Source organism: Rhinoderma darwinii, chromosome 1 (assembly GCF_050947455.1).
Source record: "Rhinoderma darwinii isolate aRhiDar2 chromosome 1, aRhiDar2.hap1, whole genome shotgun sequence".
Classification (NCBI taxonomy): Eukaryota; Metazoa; Chordata; class Amphibia; order Anura; family Rhinodermatidae; genus Rhinoderma; species Rhinoderma darwinii.
The window spans coordinates 247331453-247348274 of NC_134687.1; the positions used below are offsets into that span (position 1 = coordinate 247331453).

At 41.9% G+C, this 16822-nt stretch overlaps 62 pseudogenes; all 62 read right to left on the bottom strand.

Annotated features, from left to right (window-relative positions):
• Nucleotides 1–38: 38 nt before the first annotated feature.
• Nucleotides 39–157, bottom strand: LOC142735551 (5S ribosomal RNA; annotated as a pseudogene).
• A 67-nt stretch (nucleotides 158–224) lies between these two features.
• LOC142735522 (5S ribosomal RNA) lies at nucleotides 225–343 on the bottom strand (annotated as a pseudogene).
• Nucleotides 344–410: 67 nt separating this feature from the next.
• Nucleotides 411–529, bottom strand: LOC142697406 (5S ribosomal RNA; annotated as a pseudogene).
• Nucleotides 530–596: 67 nt separating this feature from the next.
• LOC142737098 (5S ribosomal RNA) lies at nucleotides 597–715 on the bottom strand (annotated as a pseudogene).
• Nucleotides 716–5685: 4970 nt separating this feature from the next.
• LOC142723275 (5S ribosomal RNA) lies at nucleotides 5686–5804 on the bottom strand (annotated as a pseudogene).
• A 253-nt stretch (nucleotides 5805–6057) lies between these two features.
• On the bottom strand, nucleotides 6058–6176 carry LOC142736509 (5S ribosomal RNA; annotated as a pseudogene).
• Nucleotides 6177–6243: 67 nt separating this feature from the next.
• Nucleotides 6244–6362, bottom strand: LOC142666419 (5S ribosomal RNA; annotated as a pseudogene).
• A 67-nt stretch (nucleotides 6363–6429) lies between these two features.
• LOC142725843 (5S ribosomal RNA) lies at nucleotides 6430–6548 on the bottom strand (annotated as a pseudogene).
• A 67-nt stretch (nucleotides 6549–6615) lies between these two features.
• Nucleotides 6616–6734, bottom strand: LOC142671628 (5S ribosomal RNA; annotated as a pseudogene).
• A 67-nt stretch (nucleotides 6735–6801) lies between these two features.
• LOC142666678 (5S ribosomal RNA) lies at nucleotides 6802–6920 on the bottom strand (annotated as a pseudogene).
• A 67-nt stretch (nucleotides 6921–6987) lies between these two features.
• Nucleotides 6988–7106, bottom strand: LOC142678898 (5S ribosomal RNA; annotated as a pseudogene).
• A 67-nt stretch (nucleotides 7107–7173) lies between these two features.
• On the bottom strand, nucleotides 7174–7292 carry LOC142686254 (5S ribosomal RNA; annotated as a pseudogene).
• Nucleotides 7293–7359: 67 nt separating this feature from the next.
• Nucleotides 7360–7478, bottom strand: LOC142736510 (5S ribosomal RNA; annotated as a pseudogene).
• Nucleotides 7479–7545: 67 nt separating this feature from the next.
• Nucleotides 7546–7664, bottom strand: LOC142737569 (5S ribosomal RNA; annotated as a pseudogene).
• Nucleotides 7665–7731: 67 nt separating this feature from the next.
• LOC142679552 (5S ribosomal RNA) lies at nucleotides 7732–7850 on the bottom strand (annotated as a pseudogene).
• A 67-nt stretch (nucleotides 7851–7917) lies between these two features.
• Nucleotides 7918–8036, bottom strand: LOC142677149 (5S ribosomal RNA; annotated as a pseudogene).
• Nucleotides 8037–8103: 67 nt separating this feature from the next.
• On the bottom strand, nucleotides 8104–8222 carry LOC142707990 (5S ribosomal RNA; annotated as a pseudogene).
• A 67-nt stretch (nucleotides 8223–8289) lies between these two features.
• Nucleotides 8290–8408, bottom strand: LOC142666472 (5S ribosomal RNA; annotated as a pseudogene).
• Nucleotides 8409–8475: 67 nt separating this feature from the next.
• On the bottom strand, nucleotides 8476–8594 carry LOC142725854 (5S ribosomal RNA; annotated as a pseudogene).
• A 67-nt stretch (nucleotides 8595–8661) lies between these two features.
• On the bottom strand, nucleotides 8662–8780 carry LOC142735002 (5S ribosomal RNA; annotated as a pseudogene).
• Nucleotides 8781–8847: 67 nt separating this feature from the next.
• LOC142737796 (5S ribosomal RNA) lies at nucleotides 8848–8966 on the bottom strand (annotated as a pseudogene).
• Nucleotides 8967–9033: 67 nt separating this feature from the next.
• Nucleotides 9034–9152, bottom strand: LOC142735929 (5S ribosomal RNA; annotated as a pseudogene).
• A 67-nt stretch (nucleotides 9153–9219) lies between these two features.
• On the bottom strand, nucleotides 9220–9338 carry LOC142697871 (5S ribosomal RNA; annotated as a pseudogene).
• Nucleotides 9339–9405: 67 nt separating this feature from the next.
• On the bottom strand, nucleotides 9406–9524 carry LOC142738233 (5S ribosomal RNA; annotated as a pseudogene).
• Nucleotides 9525–9591: 67 nt separating this feature from the next.
• Nucleotides 9592–9710, bottom strand: LOC142736759 (5S ribosomal RNA; annotated as a pseudogene).
• A 67-nt stretch (nucleotides 9711–9777) lies between these two features.
• On the bottom strand, nucleotides 9778–9896 carry LOC142735810 (5S ribosomal RNA; annotated as a pseudogene).
• A 67-nt stretch (nucleotides 9897–9963) lies between these two features.
• On the bottom strand, nucleotides 9964–10082 carry LOC142671639 (5S ribosomal RNA; annotated as a pseudogene).
• A 67-nt stretch (nucleotides 10083–10149) lies between these two features.
• Nucleotides 10150–10268, bottom strand: LOC142666530 (5S ribosomal RNA; annotated as a pseudogene).
• A 67-nt stretch (nucleotides 10269–10335) lies between these two features.
• LOC142707353 (5S ribosomal RNA) lies at nucleotides 10336–10454 on the bottom strand (annotated as a pseudogene).
• A 67-nt stretch (nucleotides 10455–10521) lies between these two features.
• Nucleotides 10522–10640, bottom strand: LOC142691306 (5S ribosomal RNA; annotated as a pseudogene).
• Nucleotides 10641–10707: 67 nt separating this feature from the next.
• On the bottom strand, nucleotides 10708–10826 carry LOC142666584 (5S ribosomal RNA; annotated as a pseudogene).
• Nucleotides 10827–10893: 67 nt separating this feature from the next.
• LOC142666625 (5S ribosomal RNA) lies at nucleotides 10894–11012 on the bottom strand (annotated as a pseudogene).
• A 67-nt stretch (nucleotides 11013–11079) lies between these two features.
• On the bottom strand, nucleotides 11080–11198 carry LOC142679053 (5S ribosomal RNA; annotated as a pseudogene).
• Nucleotides 11199–11265: 67 nt separating this feature from the next.
• LOC142673117 (5S ribosomal RNA) lies at nucleotides 11266–11384 on the bottom strand (annotated as a pseudogene).
• A 67-nt stretch (nucleotides 11385–11451) lies between these two features.
• LOC142735523 (5S ribosomal RNA) lies at nucleotides 11452–11570 on the bottom strand (annotated as a pseudogene).
• Nucleotides 11571–11637: 67 nt separating this feature from the next.
• On the bottom strand, nucleotides 11638–11756 carry LOC142692686 (5S ribosomal RNA; annotated as a pseudogene).
• A 67-nt stretch (nucleotides 11757–11823) lies between these two features.
• Nucleotides 11824–11942, bottom strand: LOC142696565 (5S ribosomal RNA; annotated as a pseudogene).
• Nucleotides 11943–12009: 67 nt separating this feature from the next.
• On the bottom strand, nucleotides 12010–12128 carry LOC142702708 (5S ribosomal RNA; annotated as a pseudogene).
• A 67-nt stretch (nucleotides 12129–12195) lies between these two features.
• LOC142723286 (5S ribosomal RNA) lies at nucleotides 12196–12314 on the bottom strand (annotated as a pseudogene).
• Nucleotides 12315–12381: 67 nt separating this feature from the next.
• LOC142676107 (5S ribosomal RNA) lies at nucleotides 12382–12500 on the bottom strand (annotated as a pseudogene).
• Nucleotides 12501–12567: 67 nt separating this feature from the next.
• Nucleotides 12568–12686, bottom strand: LOC142668235 (5S ribosomal RNA; annotated as a pseudogene).
• Nucleotides 12687–12753: 67 nt separating this feature from the next.
• LOC142736038 (5S ribosomal RNA) lies at nucleotides 12754–12872 on the bottom strand (annotated as a pseudogene).
• A 67-nt stretch (nucleotides 12873–12939) lies between these two features.
• On the bottom strand, nucleotides 12940–13058 carry LOC142736985 (5S ribosomal RNA; annotated as a pseudogene).
• Nucleotides 13059–13125: 67 nt separating this feature from the next.
• Nucleotides 13126–13244, bottom strand: LOC142666688 (5S ribosomal RNA; annotated as a pseudogene).
• A 67-nt stretch (nucleotides 13245–13311) lies between these two features.
• LOC142707364 (5S ribosomal RNA) lies at nucleotides 13312–13430 on the bottom strand (annotated as a pseudogene).
• Nucleotides 13431–13497: 67 nt separating this feature from the next.
• LOC142736511 (5S ribosomal RNA) lies at nucleotides 13498–13616 on the bottom strand (annotated as a pseudogene).
• Nucleotides 13617–13683: 67 nt separating this feature from the next.
• On the bottom strand, nucleotides 13684–13802 carry LOC142697085 (5S ribosomal RNA; annotated as a pseudogene).
• Nucleotides 13803–13869: 67 nt separating this feature from the next.
• Nucleotides 13870–13988, bottom strand: LOC142736964 (5S ribosomal RNA; annotated as a pseudogene).
• Nucleotides 13989–14055: 67 nt separating this feature from the next.
• On the bottom strand, nucleotides 14056–14174 carry LOC142691317 (5S ribosomal RNA; annotated as a pseudogene).
• A 67-nt stretch (nucleotides 14175–14241) lies between these two features.
• LOC142666753 (5S ribosomal RNA) lies at nucleotides 14242–14360 on the bottom strand (annotated as a pseudogene).
• A 67-nt stretch (nucleotides 14361–14427) lies between these two features.
• LOC142731097 (5S ribosomal RNA) lies at nucleotides 14428–14546 on the bottom strand (annotated as a pseudogene).
• A 67-nt stretch (nucleotides 14547–14613) lies between these two features.
• LOC142738146 (5S ribosomal RNA) lies at nucleotides 14614–14732 on the bottom strand (annotated as a pseudogene).
• Nucleotides 14733–14799: 67 nt separating this feature from the next.
• Nucleotides 14800–14918, bottom strand: LOC142666810 (5S ribosomal RNA; annotated as a pseudogene).
• Nucleotides 14919–14985: 67 nt separating this feature from the next.
• Nucleotides 14986–15104, bottom strand: LOC142671650 (5S ribosomal RNA; annotated as a pseudogene).
• A 67-nt stretch (nucleotides 15105–15171) lies between these two features.
• On the bottom strand, nucleotides 15172–15290 carry LOC142735525 (5S ribosomal RNA; annotated as a pseudogene).
• Nucleotides 15291–15543: 253 nt separating this feature from the next.
• Nucleotides 15544–15662, bottom strand: LOC142737881 (5S ribosomal RNA; annotated as a pseudogene).
• A 67-nt stretch (nucleotides 15663–15729) lies between these two features.
• Nucleotides 15730–15848, bottom strand: LOC142667749 (5S ribosomal RNA; annotated as a pseudogene).
• A 67-nt stretch (nucleotides 15849–15915) lies between these two features.
• On the bottom strand, nucleotides 15916–16034 carry LOC142736250 (5S ribosomal RNA; annotated as a pseudogene).
• Nucleotides 16035–16101: 67 nt separating this feature from the next.
• LOC142676118 (5S ribosomal RNA) lies at nucleotides 16102–16220 on the bottom strand (annotated as a pseudogene).
• A 67-nt stretch (nucleotides 16221–16287) lies between these two features.
• Nucleotides 16288–16406, bottom strand: LOC142668246 (5S ribosomal RNA; annotated as a pseudogene).
• Nucleotides 16407–16473: 67 nt separating this feature from the next.
• On the bottom strand, nucleotides 16474–16592 carry LOC142737666 (5S ribosomal RNA; annotated as a pseudogene).
• A 67-nt stretch (nucleotides 16593–16659) lies between these two features.
• Nucleotides 16660–16778, bottom strand: LOC142681639 (5S ribosomal RNA; annotated as a pseudogene).
• Nucleotides 16779–16822: the final 44 nt, after the last annotated feature.

Below are 16822 nucleotides of genomic sequence, written 5' to 3' on the forward strand. Positions count from 1 at the left end.
AATCGATTGTGAAACAAAATCTAAACGACATAATAAAAATTCAACAGCACCACGGATTCCCAGACAGTCTCCCACACTGGTACTAGCGAGGCCTTAAGCTGTGTAACTTCTGCGTTCTGACAAGAGCAGGCACATTCAGCTTAGAATGGCCATTGACGTTAAATGCTTTAATCCATAGTCCTATTTAATCTATTGTGAAACAAAATCTAAACGACATAATAAAAGGTCAACCGCACCACGGATTCCCAGACAGTCTCCCACACTGGTACTAGCGAGGCCTTAAGCTGTGTAACTTCTGCGATCTGACGAAAGCAGGCACATTCAGCTTAGAATGGCCATTGACATTAAATACTTTAATCCATAGTCCTTTTTAATCGATTGTGAAACAAAATCTAAACGACATAATAAAAAGGCAACCCCACCACGTATTCCCAGACAGCCTCCCACACTGGTACTAGCGAGGCCTTAAGCTGTGTAACTTCTGCGATCTGACGAGAGCAGGCACATTCAGCTTAGAATGGCCATTGACGTTAAATGCTTTAATCCATAGTCCTATTTAATCTATTGTGAAACAAAATCTAAACGACATAATAAAAAGTCAACCGCACCACGGATTCCCAGACAGTCTCCCACACTGGTACTAGCGAGGCCTTAAGCTGTGTAACTTCTGCGATCTGACGAGAGCAGGCACATTCAGCTTAGAATGGCCTTTGACATTAAATGCTTTAATCCATAGTCCTTTTTAATCGATTGTGAAACAAAATCTAAACGACATAATAAAAATTCAACCGCACCACGGATTCCCAGACAGTCTCCCACACTGGTACTAGCGAGGCCTTAACCCCTTCCCGCTCCTTGACGTACTATTACGTCATGGCAGCTGTATCGTTCGCGCTCCATGCCGTAATAGTACGTCTCGGGAGTAACGGCCGTTTCGGCCGTCCTCCCGACACATACAGGAGCTGTGACGCTGCTGTCTTGTTCAGCAGCTGTCACAGCTCCTACAGCGGGGACCGATCGCTGTGTCCCCGCTGATTAACCCCTTAAAAGCCGCGTTCTATAGAGATCGCGGCTTTTTAGGGGTTAAGCTGCCATCGCCGGCCTGCTACGCGATAGCGGCCGGCGATGGTGACTATGGCAACCGGACACCAAACAATGGCGTCCGGCTATGCCATAGACGGAAGCCTAGTGGGTCCTGACAACGTCAGGACCCACTATGCTTGCTGTCAGTGAGTAGCTGACAGTTCTAATACACTGCACTACGCATGTAGTGCAGTGTATTAGAATAGCGATCAGGGCCTCCTGCCCTCATGTCCCCTAGTGGGACAAAGTAATAAAGTAAAAAAGATGTGTAAAAATAAGAAAATAAAAGTTTTAAAAGTAATAAAAGTAAAAGTCCCACTTTTTCCCTTATCAGGCCTTTATTATTAATAAAAATATATAAACAAACAAATAAACTATACATAATTGGTATCGCCGCGTCCGTAACGGCCTGAACTACAAAATTATTTTGTTATTTATCCCGCACGGTGAACGCCGTAAAAAAAAATATTAATAAACCGTACCACAATCACAATTGTTTGGTCACTTCACCTCCCAAAAAATGGAATAAAAAGAGATCAAAAAGTCGCATGTACCTAAAAATGGTACTGATGGAAAATACAGTTCGTTACGCAAAAAATAAGTCCTCGCACGGCTTTATTGATTGAAAAATAAAAACGTTATGGCTCTTAGAATAAGGTAACACAAAAAGTGAATGATTGTTTACAAAACGTATTTTATTGTGCAAACGCCATAAGACATAAAAAAAAACTATAAACATCTGGTATCGCCGTAATCGTATCGCCACGCAGAATAAAGTTAATATATCATTTATAGCGCACGGTGAACGCTGTAAAAAAAAAAGTATACAAAAACAATAGTAGAATTGCTGTTTATTAGTCACCACGCCACCTAAAAATGGAATAAAAACTGATCAAAAAGCCGCATGCACCCCATGAAAACTACAATGGATTCCTCAAGGGGTCTAGTTTCCAAATTGGGGTCACTTTTGGGGGGTTTCCAATGTTTTGGCACCACAAGACCTCTTCAAACCGGACATGGTGCCTAATAAAAAAGAGGGCTCAAAATCCGCTAGGTGCTCCTTTGCTTCGGAGGCCGGTGCTTCAGTCCATTACCGCCCGAGGGCCACATGTGGGATATTTCTCTAAACTGCAGAATCTGGGCAATAAGTATTGAGTTGCGTTTCTCTGATAAATCCTTTTGTGTTATAAAAAAAATGGTATAAAAAGAGTAAATTTCACCTCTAAATTTCTGTGAAACACCTAAAGGGTTCATAAACTTTCTAAATGCTGTTGTGAATACTTTGAGGGGTCTAGTTTCTAAAATGGGGTGTTTGATAGGGGTTTCTAATATATGGGCCCCTCAAAGCAACTTCAGAAATGAACTGGAACCTAAAAAAATAAATAAATGAGGCAATACTTCGCTTCTTACATTATACTGATAATGAGCCGTGCCCACTCCGAGATGACCCCAGTTTTGACCGTTTGTATAAACGGAGACCCCTATTAGACCGTTCCAGTGCCCGGTTTTCCCAAGCATACACCCCCGAGAAGTGTTTTTCTATTGATGAGTCCCTGGTACATTTTAAAGGGAGGGTTCAATTCCGCCAGTACCTGCCAGGTAAGAGGGCAAGGTATGGCGTGAAGATGTATAAGCTGTGCGAGAGTGCATCAGGGTATACCTACAGGTTTAGGATATATGAAGGAAAGGCCACCCCAAAACCAGACTTCATCCTGGACTACAATAGGTACATGGGAGGGATGGACTTGTCAAATCAAGTCCTGAAGCCCTACAGCGCCATGCGGTGAGGTATAAGAAGCTGGCCGGGCACATCATACAGATGGCTTTGTACAATGCGTATGTGCTACGTCGATGTGCAGGCCAGAGGGGAACTTTCCTGGAATTTCAAGATCTAATCTTTAGGGACCAGGAAGGGGGGGCGCATCGTACCAGGGCAACACTTTCCAGGAGAAGGTCCCCAAACCGGTGGAAAGGGAAAGAGTCAAAAGAGGTGCAGAGTCTGCTATAAGAGGGGGATAAGGAAGAACACAATATACCAATGTGACACGTGTCCCGAAAAACCAGGGCTCTGTATAAAAGATTGTTTTAAAATGTATCATACATCCCTTGATTTTCAATTTACCCTGATGCACTCCGCACAGCTTACCCCCCTCATCTTTCCCTTCTGAGCCCTGCCGTATGCCCAGGCAGCTGATAACAGCCACATGTAGGGTATTGTCGTACCCAGGAGAACCCACATTACAATTTAAGGGGTGTATATCTCCGGTGGCGCATGCTTGGCACACTATATTGGACACTGAAATGGCATATACATATATAAAATTGCAAATCTCACACTGCACCATCTGCTGCGCATTATCTTTTACACAGTACCTGTGGGGTCAAAATGCTCACTACACCTCTAGATGAATGTCTTAAGGGGTGTAGTTTTTAAAATGGGGTCACTTCTCGGGGGTTTCAACTGTACTGGTACCTCAGGGGCTTCTGCACACATGACTTAGCACCAGAAAAGCTCCAGTAGGCCAAATGGTGGTCCTTTCCTTCTGAGCCCTCCCATGGGCCCAAAGGGCAGTTTATCACCACAAATGGGGTATTGCCGCACTAAGGACAAATTGGGCAACAAAATGGGGTATGTTGTTCCTTGTGAAAATAAGAAATTTTGATCAAAAATGACATCTTATTGGAAAAAATATCATTTTTTTCATTTCACAGCCCAATTCAAATAGGTGCTGTGAAAAAACTGTGCGGTCAAAATGATAACAAAAACCATAAATGAATTCCTTGAGGGGTGTAGTTTCCAAAATGGGGTCACTTCTGGTGGGTTTCCATTGCTTTGATACCTCTGGGGCTCTGCAAATGCAACATGGCACCCGAAAACCAATCCAGCAAAATCTGGACTCCAACAAACACATAGCGCTCCTTTCCGTCTGAGCCCTCCCATGGGCCCAAACGGCAGTTTATCACCACAAATGGGGTATTGCCGCACTAAGGACAAATTGGGCAACAAAATGGGGTATGTTGTTCCCTGTGAAAATAAGAAATTTTGATCAAAAATGACATCTTATTGGAAAAAATATAATTTTTTTCATTTCACAGCCCAATTCAAATAGGTGCTGTGAAAAACCTGTGCGGTCAAAATGATAACAAAAACCATAAATGAATTCCTTGAGGGGTGTAGTTTCCAAAATGGGGTCACTTCTGGTGGGTTTCCATTGCTTTGATACCTCTGGGGCTCTGCAAATGCGACATGGCACCCGAAAACCAATCCAGCAAAATCTGGACTCCAACAAACACATAGCGCTCCTTTCCTTCTGAGCCCTCCCATGGGCCCAAACGGCAGTTTATCACCACAAATGGGGTATTGCCGCACTAAGGACAAATTGGGCAACAAAATGGGGTATGTTGTTCCCTGTGAAAATAAGAAAATTTGATCAAAAATGACATTTTATTGGAAAAAATATCATTTTTTTCATTTCACAGCCCAATTCAAATAGGTGCTGTGAAAAAACTGTGCGGTCAAAATGATAACAAAAACCATAAATGAATTCCTTGAGGGGTGTAATTTCCAAAATGGGGTCACTTCTGGTGGGTTTCCATTGTTTTGATACCTCAACGCCTCTTCAAACCTGGCATGCTGCCTAAAATATATTCTAATAAAAAAGAGGCCTCAAAATGCACTAGGTGCTTCTTTGCTTCTAGGGCTTGTGTTTTAGTCCACGAGCGCAGTAGGGCCACATGTGGGACATTTCTAAAAACTGCAGAATCTGGACAATACATATTTAGTAGTGTTTCTCTGGTAAAACCTTCTCTGTTACTAAAAAAAAATTGAATAAAATTGAAATTCAGCAGAAAAAATGAAATTTGCAAATTTAATTTCCACTTTGCTTTAATTCCTGTGAAATGCCTGAAGGGTTAAAAAACTTTCTATATGCTGTTTTGAATACTTTGAGGGGTCTAGTTTTTAAAATGGGGTGTTTTATGGGGGTTTCTAACACATAGTCCCCTCAAATCCACTTCAGAACTGAACTGGCACCTTCAAAAAAAGGCTTTTGAAATTTTCTTAAGAATATGAGAAATTGCTGTTTATGTTCTAAGCCTTGTAACGTCCAAGAAAAATAAAAGAATGTTCAAAAAACGATGCCAATCAAAAGTAGACATATGGGAAATGTGAACTAGTAACTATTTTGGGTGGTATAACCGTCTGTTTTTCAAGCAGATGCATTTAAATTCTGAAAAATGCTATTTTTTGTAAATTTTCTCTAAATTTTGCAATTTTTCACAAATAAAGACTGAATATATCGACCAAATTTTACCACGAACATGAAGCCCAAAGTGTCACGAGAAAACAATCTCAGAATCGCTTGGATAGGTTTAAGCATTACGACGTTATTACCACATAAATTGAAACATGTCAGATTTGAAAAATGGGCTCTGAGCCTTAAGGCCCAAACTAGGCTGCGTCCTTAAGGGGTTAAGCTGTGTAACTTCTGCAATCTGACGAAAGCAGGCACATTCAGCTTAGAATGGCCATTGACATTAAATGCTTTAATCCATAGTCCTTTTTAATCGATTGTGAAACAAAATCTAAACGACATAATAAAAAGTCAACCGCACCACGGATTCCCAGACAGTCTCCCACACTGGTACTAGTGAGGCCTTAAGCTGTGTAACTTCTGCGATCTGACGAGAGCAGGCACATTCAGCTTAGAATGGCCATTGACATTAAATGCTTTAATCCATAGTCCTTTTTAATCGATTGTGAAACAAAATCTAAACGACATAATAAAAAGTCAACCGCACCACGGATTCCCAGACAGTCTCCCACACTGGTACTAGCGAGGCATTAAGCTTTGTAACTTCTGCAATCTGACGAGAGCAGGCACATTCAGCTTAGAATGGCCATTGACGTTAAATGCTTTAATCCATAGTCCTATTTAATCTATTGTGAAACAAAATCTAAACGACATAATAAAAATTCAACCGCACCACGGATTCCCAGACAGTCTCCCACACTGGTACTAGCGAGGCCTTAAGCTGTGTAACTTCTGCGATCTGACGAGAGCAGGCACATTCAGCTTAGAATGGCCATTGACGTTAAATGATTTAATCCATAGTCCTATTTAATCTATTGTGAAACAAAATCTAAACGGCATAATAAAAAGTCAACCGCACCACGGATTCCCAGACAGTCTCCCACACTGGTACTAGCGAGGCCTTAAGCTGTGTAACTTCTGCGATCTGACGAGAGCAGGCACATTCAGCTTAGAATGGCCATTGACGTTAAATGCTTTAATCCATAGTCCTATTTAATCTATTGTGAAACAAAATCTAAACGACATAATAAAAAGTCAACCGCACCACGGATTCCCAGACAGTCTCCCACACTGGTACTAGCGAGGCCTTAAGCTGTGTAACTTCTGCGATCTGACGAGAGCAGGGACATTCAGCTTAGAATGGCCATTGACATTAAATGCTTTAATCCATAGTCCTTTTTAATCGATTGTGAAACAAAATCTAAACGACATAATAAAAATTCAACCGCACCACGGATTCCCAGACAGTCTCCCACACTGGTACTAGCGAGGCCTTAAGCTGTGTAACTTCTGCGTTCTGACAAGAGCAGGCACATTCAGCTTAGAATGGCCATTGACGTTAAATGCTTTAATCCATAGTCCTATTTAATCTATTGTGAAACAAAATCTAAACGACATAATAAAAAGTCAACCGCACCACGGATTCCCAGACAGGCTCCCACACTGGTACTAGCGAGGCCTTAAGCTGTGTAACTTCTGCGATCTGACGAAAGCAGGCACATTCAGCTTAGAATGGCCATTGACATTAAATACTTTAATCCATAGTCCTTTTTAATCGATTGTGAAAAAAAATCTAAACGACATAATAAAAAGTGAACCGCACCACTGATTCCCAGACAGTCTCCCACACTGGTACTAGCGAGGCCTTAAGCTGTGTAACTTCTGCGATCTGACGAGAGCAGGCACATTCAGCTTAGAATGGCCATTGACGTTAAATGCTTTAATCCATAGTCCTATTTAATCTATTGTGAAACAAAATCTAAACGACATAATAAAAAGTCAACCGCACCACGGATTCCCAGACAGTCTCCCACACTGGTACTAGCGAGGCTTTAAGCTGTGTAACTTCTGCGATCTGACGAGAGCAGGCACATTCAGCTTAGAACGGCCATTGACATTAAAAGCTTTAATCCATAGTCCTTTTTAATCGATTGTGAAACAAAATCTAAACGACATAATAAAAATTCAACCGCACCACGGATTCCCAGACAGTCTCCCACACTGGTACTAGCGAGGCCTTAAGCTGTGTAACTTCTGCGATCTGACGAGAGCAGGCACATTCAGCTTAGAATGGCCATTGACATTAAATGCTTTAATCCATAGTCCTTTTTAATCGATTGTGAAACAAAATCTAAACGACATAATAAAAAGTCAACCGCACCACGGATTCCCAGACAGTCTCCCACACTGGTACTAGCGAGGCCTTAAGCTGTGTAACTTCTGCGATCTGACGAGAGCAGGGACATTCAGCTTAGAATGGCCATGGACATTAAATGCTTTAATCCATAGTCCTTTTTAATCGATTGTGAAACAAAATCTAAACGACATAATAAAAATTCGACCGCACCACGGATTCCCAGACAGTCTCCCACAATGGTACTAGCGAGGCCTTAAGCTGTGTAACTTCTGCGATCTGACGAGAGCAGGCACATTCAGCTTAGAATGGCCATTGACGTTAAATGCTTTAATCCATAGTCCTATTTAATCTATTGTGAAACAAAATCTAAACGACATAATAAAAAGTCAACCGCACCACGGATTCCCAGACAGTCTCCCACACTGGTACTATCGAGGCGTTAAGCTGTGTAACTTCTGCGATCTAACGAGAGCAGGCACATCCAGCTTAGAATGGCCATTGACATTAAAGGCTTTAATCCATAGTCCTTTTTAATCGATTGTGAAACAAAATCTAAACGACATAATAAAAAGTCAACCGCACCACGGATTCCCAGACAGTCTCCCACACTGGTACTATGGAGGCGTTAAGCTGTGTAACTTCTGCGATCTAACGAGAGCAGGCACATCCAGCTTAGAATGGCCATTGACATTAAAGGCTTTAATCCATAGTCCTTTTTAATCGATTGTGAAACAAAATCTAAACGACATAATAAAAAGTCAACCGCACCACGGATTCCCAGACAGTCTCCCACACTGGTACTAGCGAGGCCTTAAGCTGTGTAACTTCTGCGATCTGACGAGAGCAGGCACATTCAGCTTAGAATGGCCATTGACATTAAAAGCCTTAATCCATAGTCCTATTTAATCTATTGTGAAACAAAATCTAAACAACATAATAAAAAGTCAACCGCACCACGGATTCCCAGACAGTCTCCCACACTGGTACTAGCGAGGCCTTAAGCTGTGTAACTTCTGCGATCTGACGAGAGCAGGGACATTCAGCTTAGAATGGCCATTGACATTAAATGCTTTAATCCATAGTCCTTTTTAATCGATTGTGAAACAAAATCTAAACGACATAATAAAAATTCAACCGCACCACGGATTCCCAGACAGTCTCCCACACTGGTACTAGCGAGGCCTTAAGCTGTGTAACTTCTGCGTTCTGACGAGAGCAGGCACATTCAGCTTAGAATGGCCATTGACGTTAAATGCTTTAATCCATAGTCCTATTTAATCTATTGTGAAACAAAATCTAAACGACATAATAAAAAGTCAACTTCACCACGGATTCCCAGACAGTCTCCCACACTGGTACTAGCGAGGCCTTAAGCTGTGTAACTTCTGCGATCTGACGAGAGCAGGCACATTCAGCTTAGAATGGCCATTGACATTAAATGCTTTAATCCATAGTCCTTTTTAATCGATTGTGAAACAAAATCTAAACGACATAATAAAAAGTCAACCGCACCACTGATTCCCAGACAGTCTCCCACACTGGTACTAGCGAGGCCTTAAGCTGTGTAACTTCTGCGATCTGACGAGAGCAGGAACATTCAGCTTAGAATGGCCATTGACATTAAATGCTTTAATCCATAGTCCTTTTTAATCGATTGTGAAACAAAATCTAAACGACATAATAAAAAGTCAACCGCACCACGGATTCCCAGACAGTCTCCCACACTGGTACTAGCGAGGCCTTAAGCTGTGTAACTTCTGCGATCTGACAAAAGCAGGCAAATTCAGCTTAGAATGGCCATTGACATGAAATACTTTAATCCATAGTCCTTTTTAATCGATTGTCAAACAAAATCTAAACGACATAATAAAAAGGCAACCGCACCACGGATTCCCAGACAGCCTCCCACACTGGTACTAGCGAGGCCTTAAGCTGTGTAACTTCTGCGATCTGACGAGAGCAGGCACATTCAGCTTAGAATGGCCATTGACGTTAAATGCTGTAATCCATAGTCCTTTTTAATCGATTGTGAAACAAAATCTAAACGACATAATAAAAATTCAACAGCACCACGGATTCCCAGACAGTCTCCCACACTGGTACTAGCGAGGCCTTAAGCTGTGTAACTTCTGCGATCTGACGAGAGCAGGCACATTCAGCTTAGAATGGCCATTGACGTTAAATGATTTAATCCATAGTCCTTTTTAATCTATTGTGAAACAAAATCTAAACGGCATAATAAAAAGTCAACAGCACCACGGATTCCCAGACAGTCTCCCACACTGGTACTAGCAAGGCCTTAAGCTGTGTAACTTCTGCGATCTGACGAGAGCAGGGACATTCAGCTTAGAATGGCCATTGACATTAAATGCTTTAATCCATAGTCCTTTTTAATCGATTGTGAAACAAAATCTAAACGACATAATAAAAATTCAACCGCACCACGGATTCCCAGACAGTCTCCCACACTGGTACTAGCGAGGCCTTAAGCTGTGTAACTTCTGCGTTCTGACAAGAGCAGGCACATTCAGCTTAGAATGGCCATTGACGTCAAATGCTTTAATCCATAGTCCTTTTTAATCGATTGTGAAACAAAATCTAAACGACATAATAAAAAGTCAACCGCACCACGGATTCCCAGACAGTCTCCCACACTGGTACTAGCGAGGCCTTAAGCTGTGTAACTTCTGCGATCTGACGAGAGCAGGCACATTCAGCTTAGAATGGCCATTGACATTAAATGCTTTAATCCATAGTCCTTTTTAATCGATTGTGAAACAAAATCTAAACGACATAATAAAAAGTCAGCCGCACCACGGATTCCCAGACAGTCTCCCACACTGGTACTAGCGAGGCATTAAGCTGTGTAACTTCTGCGATCTGACGAGAGCAGGGACATTCAGCTTAGAATGGCCATTGACATTAAATGCTTTAATCCATAGTCCTTTTTAATCGATTGTGAAACAAAATCTAAACGACATAATAAAAATTCAACCGCACCACGGATTCCCAGACAGTCGCCCACACTGGTACTAGCGAGGCCTTAAGCTGTGTAACTTCTGCGATCTGACGAGAGCAGGCACATTCAGCTTAGAATGGACATTGACATTAAATGCTTTAATCCATAGTCCTTTTTAATCGATTGTGAAACAAAATCTAAACAACATAATAAAAAGTCAACCGCACCACGGATTCCCAGACAGTCTCCCACACTGGTACTAGCGAGGCCTTAAGCTGTGTAACTTCTGCGATCTGACGAGAGCAGGCACATTCAGCTTAGAATGGCCATTGACATTAAAAGCCTTAATCCATAGTCCTAATTAATCTATTGTGAAACAAAATCTAAACAACATAATAAAAAGTCAACCGCACCACGGATTCCCAGACAGTCTCCCACACTGGTACTAGCGAGGCCTTAAGCTGTGTAACTTCTGCGATCTGACGAGAGCAGGCACATTCAGCTTAGAATGGCCATTGACATTAAAAGCCTTAATCCATAGTCCTATTTAATCTATTGTGAAACAAAATCTAAACAACATAATAAAAAGTCAACCGTACCACGGATTCCCAGACAGTCTCCCACACTGATACTAGCGAGGCCTTAAGCTGTGTAACTTCTGCGATCTGACGAGAGCAGGGACATTCAGCTTAGAATGGCCATTGACATTAAATGCTTTAATCCATAGTCCTTTTTAATCGATTGTGAAACAAAATCTAAACGACATAATAAAAATTCAACTGCACCACGGATTCCCAGACAGTCTCCCACACTGGTACTAGCGAGGCCTTAAGCTGTGTAACTTCTGCGTTCTGACAAGAGCAGGCACATTCAGCTTAGAATGGCCATTGACATTAAATGCTTTAATCCATAGTCCTATTTAATCTATTGTGAAACAAAATCTAAACGACATAATAAAAGGTCAACCGCACCACGGATTCCCAGACAGTCTCCCACACTGGTACTAGCGAGGCCTTAAGCTGTGTAACTTCTGCGATCTGACGAAAGCAGGCACATTCAGCTTAGAATGGCCATTGACATTAAATACTTTAATCCATAGTCCTTTTTAATCGATTGTGAAACAAAATCTAAACGACATAATAAAAAGTCAACCGCACCACGGATTCCCAGACAGTCTCCCACACTGGTACTAGCGAGGCCTTAAGCTGTGTAACTTCTGCGATCTGACGACAGCAGGGACATTCAGCTTAGAATGGCCATTGACATTAAATGCTTTAATCCATAGTCCTTTTTAATCGATTGTGAAACAAAATCTAAACGACATAATAAAAAGGCAACCGCACCACGGATTCCCAGACAGCCTCCCACACTGGTACTAGCGAGGCCTTAAGCTGTGTAACTTCTGCGATCTGACGAGAGCAGGCACATTCAGCTTAGAATGGCCTTTGACGTTAAATGCTTTAATCCATAGTCCTTTTTAATCGATTGTGAAACAAAATCTAAACGACATAATAAAAATTCAACCGCACCACGGATTCCCAGACAGTCTCCCACACTGGTACTAGCGAGGCCTTAAGCTGTGTAACTTCTGCAATCTGACGAAAGCAGGCACATTCAGCTTAGAATGGCCATTGACATTAAATGCTTTAATCCATAGTCCTTTTTAATCGATTGTGAAACAAAATCTAAACGACATAATAAAAAGTCAACCGCACCACGGATTCCCAGACAGTCTCCCACACTGGTACTAGTGAGGCCTTAAGCTGTGTAACTTCTGCGATCTGACGAGAGCAGGCACATTCAGCTTAGAATGGCCATTGACATTAAATGCTTTAATCCATAGTCCTTTTTAATCGATTGTGAAACAAAATCTAAACGACATACTAAAAAGTCAACCGCACCACGGATTCCCAGACAGTCTCCCACACTGGTACTAGCGAGGCATTAAGCTGTGTAACTTCTGCGATCTGACGAGAGCAGGGACATTCAGCTTAGAATGGCCATTGACATTAAATGCTGTAATCCATAGTCCTTTTTAATCGATTGTGAAACCAAATATAAACGACATAATAAAAATTCAACAGCACCACGGATTCCCAGACAGTCTCCCACACTTCTACTAGCGAGGCCTTAAGCTGTGTAACTTCTGCGATCTGACGAGAGCAGGCACATTCAGCTTAGAATGGCCATTGACGTTAAATGATTTAATCCATAGTCCTATTTAATCTATTGTGAAACAAAATCTAAACGGCATAATAAAAAGTCAACCGCACCACGGATTCCCAGACAGTCTACCACACTGGTACTAGCGAGGCCTTAAGCTGTGTAACTTCTGCGATCTGACGAGAGCAGGCACATTCAGCTTAGAATGGCCATTGACGTTAAATGCTTTAATCCATAGTCCTATTTAATCTATTGTGAAACAAAATCTAAACGACATAATAAAAAGTCAACCGCACCACGGATTCCCAGACAGTCTCCCACACTGGTACTAGCGAGGCCTTAAGCTGTGTAATTTCTGCGATCTGACGAGAGCAGGCACATTCAGCTTAGAATGGCCATTGACATTAAAAGCCTTAATCCATAGTCCTATTTAATCTATTGTGAAACAAAATCTAAACAACATAATAAAAAGTCAACCGCACCACGGATTCCCAGACAGTCTCCCACACTGGTACTAGCGAGGCCTTAAGCTGTGTAACTTCTGCGATCTGACGAGAGCAGGCACATTCAGCTTAGAATGGCCATTGACATTAAATGCTTTAATCCATAGTCCTTTTTAATCGATTGTGAAACAAAATCTAAACGACATAATAAAAAGTCAGCCGCACCACGGATTCCCAGACAGTCTCCCACACTGGTACTAGCGAGGCATTAAGCTGTGTAACTTCTGCGATCTGACGAGAGCAGGGACATTCAGCTTAGAATGGCCATTGACATTAAATGCTTTAATCCATAGTCCTTTTTAATCGATTGTGAAACAAAATCTAAACGACATAATAAAAATTCAACCGCACCACGGATTCCCAGACAGTCTCCCACACTGGTACTAGCGAGGCCTTAAGCTGTGTAACTTCTGCGATCTGACGAGAGCAGGCACATTCAGCTTAGAATGGCCATTGACGTTAAAAGATTTAATCCATAGTCCTATTTAATCTATTGTGAAACAAAATCTAAACGACATAATAAAAAGTCAACCGCACCACGGATTCCCAGACTGTCTCCCACACTGGTACTAGTGAGGCTTTAAGCTGTGTAACTTCTGCGATCTGACGAGAGCAGGCACATTCAGCTTAGAATGGCCATTGACATTAAAAACTTTAATCCATAGTCCTTTTTAATCGATTGTGAAACAAAATCTAAACGACATAATAAAAATTCAACCGCACCACGGATTCCCAGACAGTCTCCCACACTGGTACTAGCGAGGCCTTAAGCTGTGTAACTTCTGCGATCTGACGAGAGCAGGGACTTTCAGCTTAGAATGGCCATTGACATTAAATGCTTTAATCCATAGTCCTTTTTAATCGATTGTGAAACAAAATCTAAACGACATAATAAAAATTCAACCGCACCACGGATTCCCAGACAGTCGCCCACACTGGTACTAGCGAGGCCTTAAGCTGTGTAACTTCTGCGATCTGACGAGAGCAGGCACATTCAGCTTAGAATGGACATTGACATTAAATGCTTTAATCCATAGTCCTTTTTAATCGATTGTGAAACAAAATCTAAACAACATAATAAAAAGTCAACCGCACCACGGATTCCCAGACAGTCTCCCACACTGGTACTAGCGAGGCCTTAAGCTGTGTAACTTCTGCGATCTGACGAGAGCAGGCACATTCAGCTTAGAATGGCCATTGACATTAAAAGCCTTAATCCATAGTCCTAATTAATCTATTGTGAAACAAAATCTAAACAACATAATAAAAAGTCAACCGCACCACGGATTCCCAGACAGTCTCCCACACTGGTACTAGCGAGGCCTTAAGCTGTGTAACTTCTGCGATCTGACGAGAGCAGGCACATTCAGCTTAGAATGGCCACTGACATTAAATGCTTTAATCCAAAGTTCTTTTTAATCGATTGTGAAACAAAATCTAAACGACATAATAAAAAGTCAACCGCACCACGGATTCCCAGACAGTCTCCCACACTGGTACTAGCGAGGACTTAAGCTGTGTAACTTCTGCGATCTGACGAGAGCAGGGACATTCAGCTTAGAATGGCCATTGACATTAAATGCTTTAATCCATAGTCCTTTTTAATCGATTGTGAAACAAAATCTAAACGACATAATAAAAAGTCAACCGCACCACGGATTCCCAGACAGTCTCCCACACTGGTACTAGCGAGGCCTTAAGCTGTGTAACTTCTGCGATCTGACGAGAGCAGGCACATTCAGCTTAGAATGGCCATTGACATTAAAAGCCTTAATCCATAGTCCTATTTAATCTATTGTGAAACAAAATCTAAACAACATAATAAAAATTCAACCGCACCACGGATTCCCAGACAGTCTCCCACACTGGTACTAGCGAGGCCTTAAGCTGTGTAACTTCTGCGTTCTGACAAGAGCAGGCACATTCAGCTTAGAATGGCCATTGACATTAAATGCTTTAATCCATAGTCCTATTTAATCTATTGTGAAACAAAATCTAAACGACATAATAAAAGGTCAACCGCACCACGGATTCCCAGACAGTCTCCCACACTGGTACTAGCGAGGCCTTAAGCTGTGTAACTTCTGCGATCTGACGAAAGCAGGCACATTCAGCTTAGAATGGCCATTGACATTAAATACTTTAATCCATAGTCCTTTTTAATCGATTGTGAAACAAAATCTAAACGACATAATAAAAAGTCAACCGCACCACGGATTCCCAGACAGTCTACCACACTGGTACTAGCGAGGCCTTAAGCTGTGTAACTTCTGCGATCTGACGACAGCAGGGACATTCAGCTTAGAATGGCCATTGACATTAAATGCTTTAATCCATAGTCCTTTTTAATCGATTGTGAAACAAAATCTAAACGACATAATAAAAAGACAACCGCACCACGGATTCCCAGACAGCCTCCCACACTGGTACTAGCGAGGCCTTAAGCTGTGTAACTTCTGCGATCTGACGAGAGCAGGCACATTCAGCTTAGAATGGCCATTGACGTTAAATGCTTTAATCCATAGTCCTATTTAATCTATTGTGAAACAAAATCTAAACGACATAATAAAAAGTCAACCGCACCACGGATTCCCAGACAGTCTCCCACACTGGTACTAGCAAGGCCTTAAGCTGTGTAACTTCTGCGATCTGACGAGAGCAGGCACATTCAGCTTAGAATGGCCTTTGACGTTAAATGCTTTAATCCATAGTCCTTTTTAATCGATTGTGAAACAAATTCTAAACGACATAATAAAAAGTCAACCGCACCACGGATTCCCAGACAGTCTCCCACACTGGTACAAGTGAGGCCTTAAGCTGTGTAACTTCTGCGATCTGACGAGAGCAGGCACATTCAGCTTAGAATGGCCATTGACATTAAATGCTTTAATCCATAGTCCTTTTTAATCGATTGTGAAACAAAATCTAAACGACATACTAAAAAGTCAACCGCACCACGGATTCCCAGACAGTCTCCCACACTGGTACTAGCGAGGCATTAAGCTGTGTAACTTCTGCGATCTGACGAGAGCAGGGACATTCAGCTTAGAATGGCCATTGACATTAAATGCTGTAATCCATAGTCCTTTTTAATCGATTGTGAAACCAAATATAAACGACATAATAAAAATTCAACAGCACCACGGATTCCCAGACAGTCTCCCACACTTCTACTAGCGAGGCCTTAAGCTGTGTAACTTCTGCGATCTGACGAGAGCAGGCACATTCAGCTTAGAATGGCCATTGACGTTAAATGATTTAATCCATAGTCCTATTTAATCTATTGTGAAACAAAATCTAAACGGCATAATAAAAAGTCAACCGCACCACGGACTCCCAGACAGTCTACCACACTGGTACTAGCGAGGCCTTAAGCTGTGTAACTTCTGCGATCTGACGAGAGCAGGCACATTCAGCTTAGAATGGCCATTGACGTTAAATGCTTTAATCCATAGTCCTATTTAATCTATTGTGAAACAAAATCTAAACGACATAATAAAAAGTCAACCGCACCACGGATTCCCAGACAGTCTCCCACACTGGTACTAGCGAGGCCTTAAGCTGTGTAACTTCTGCGATATGACGAGAGCAGGCACATTCAGCTTAGAATGGCCATTGACATTAAATCCTTTAATCCATAGTCCTTTTTAATCGATTGTGAAAC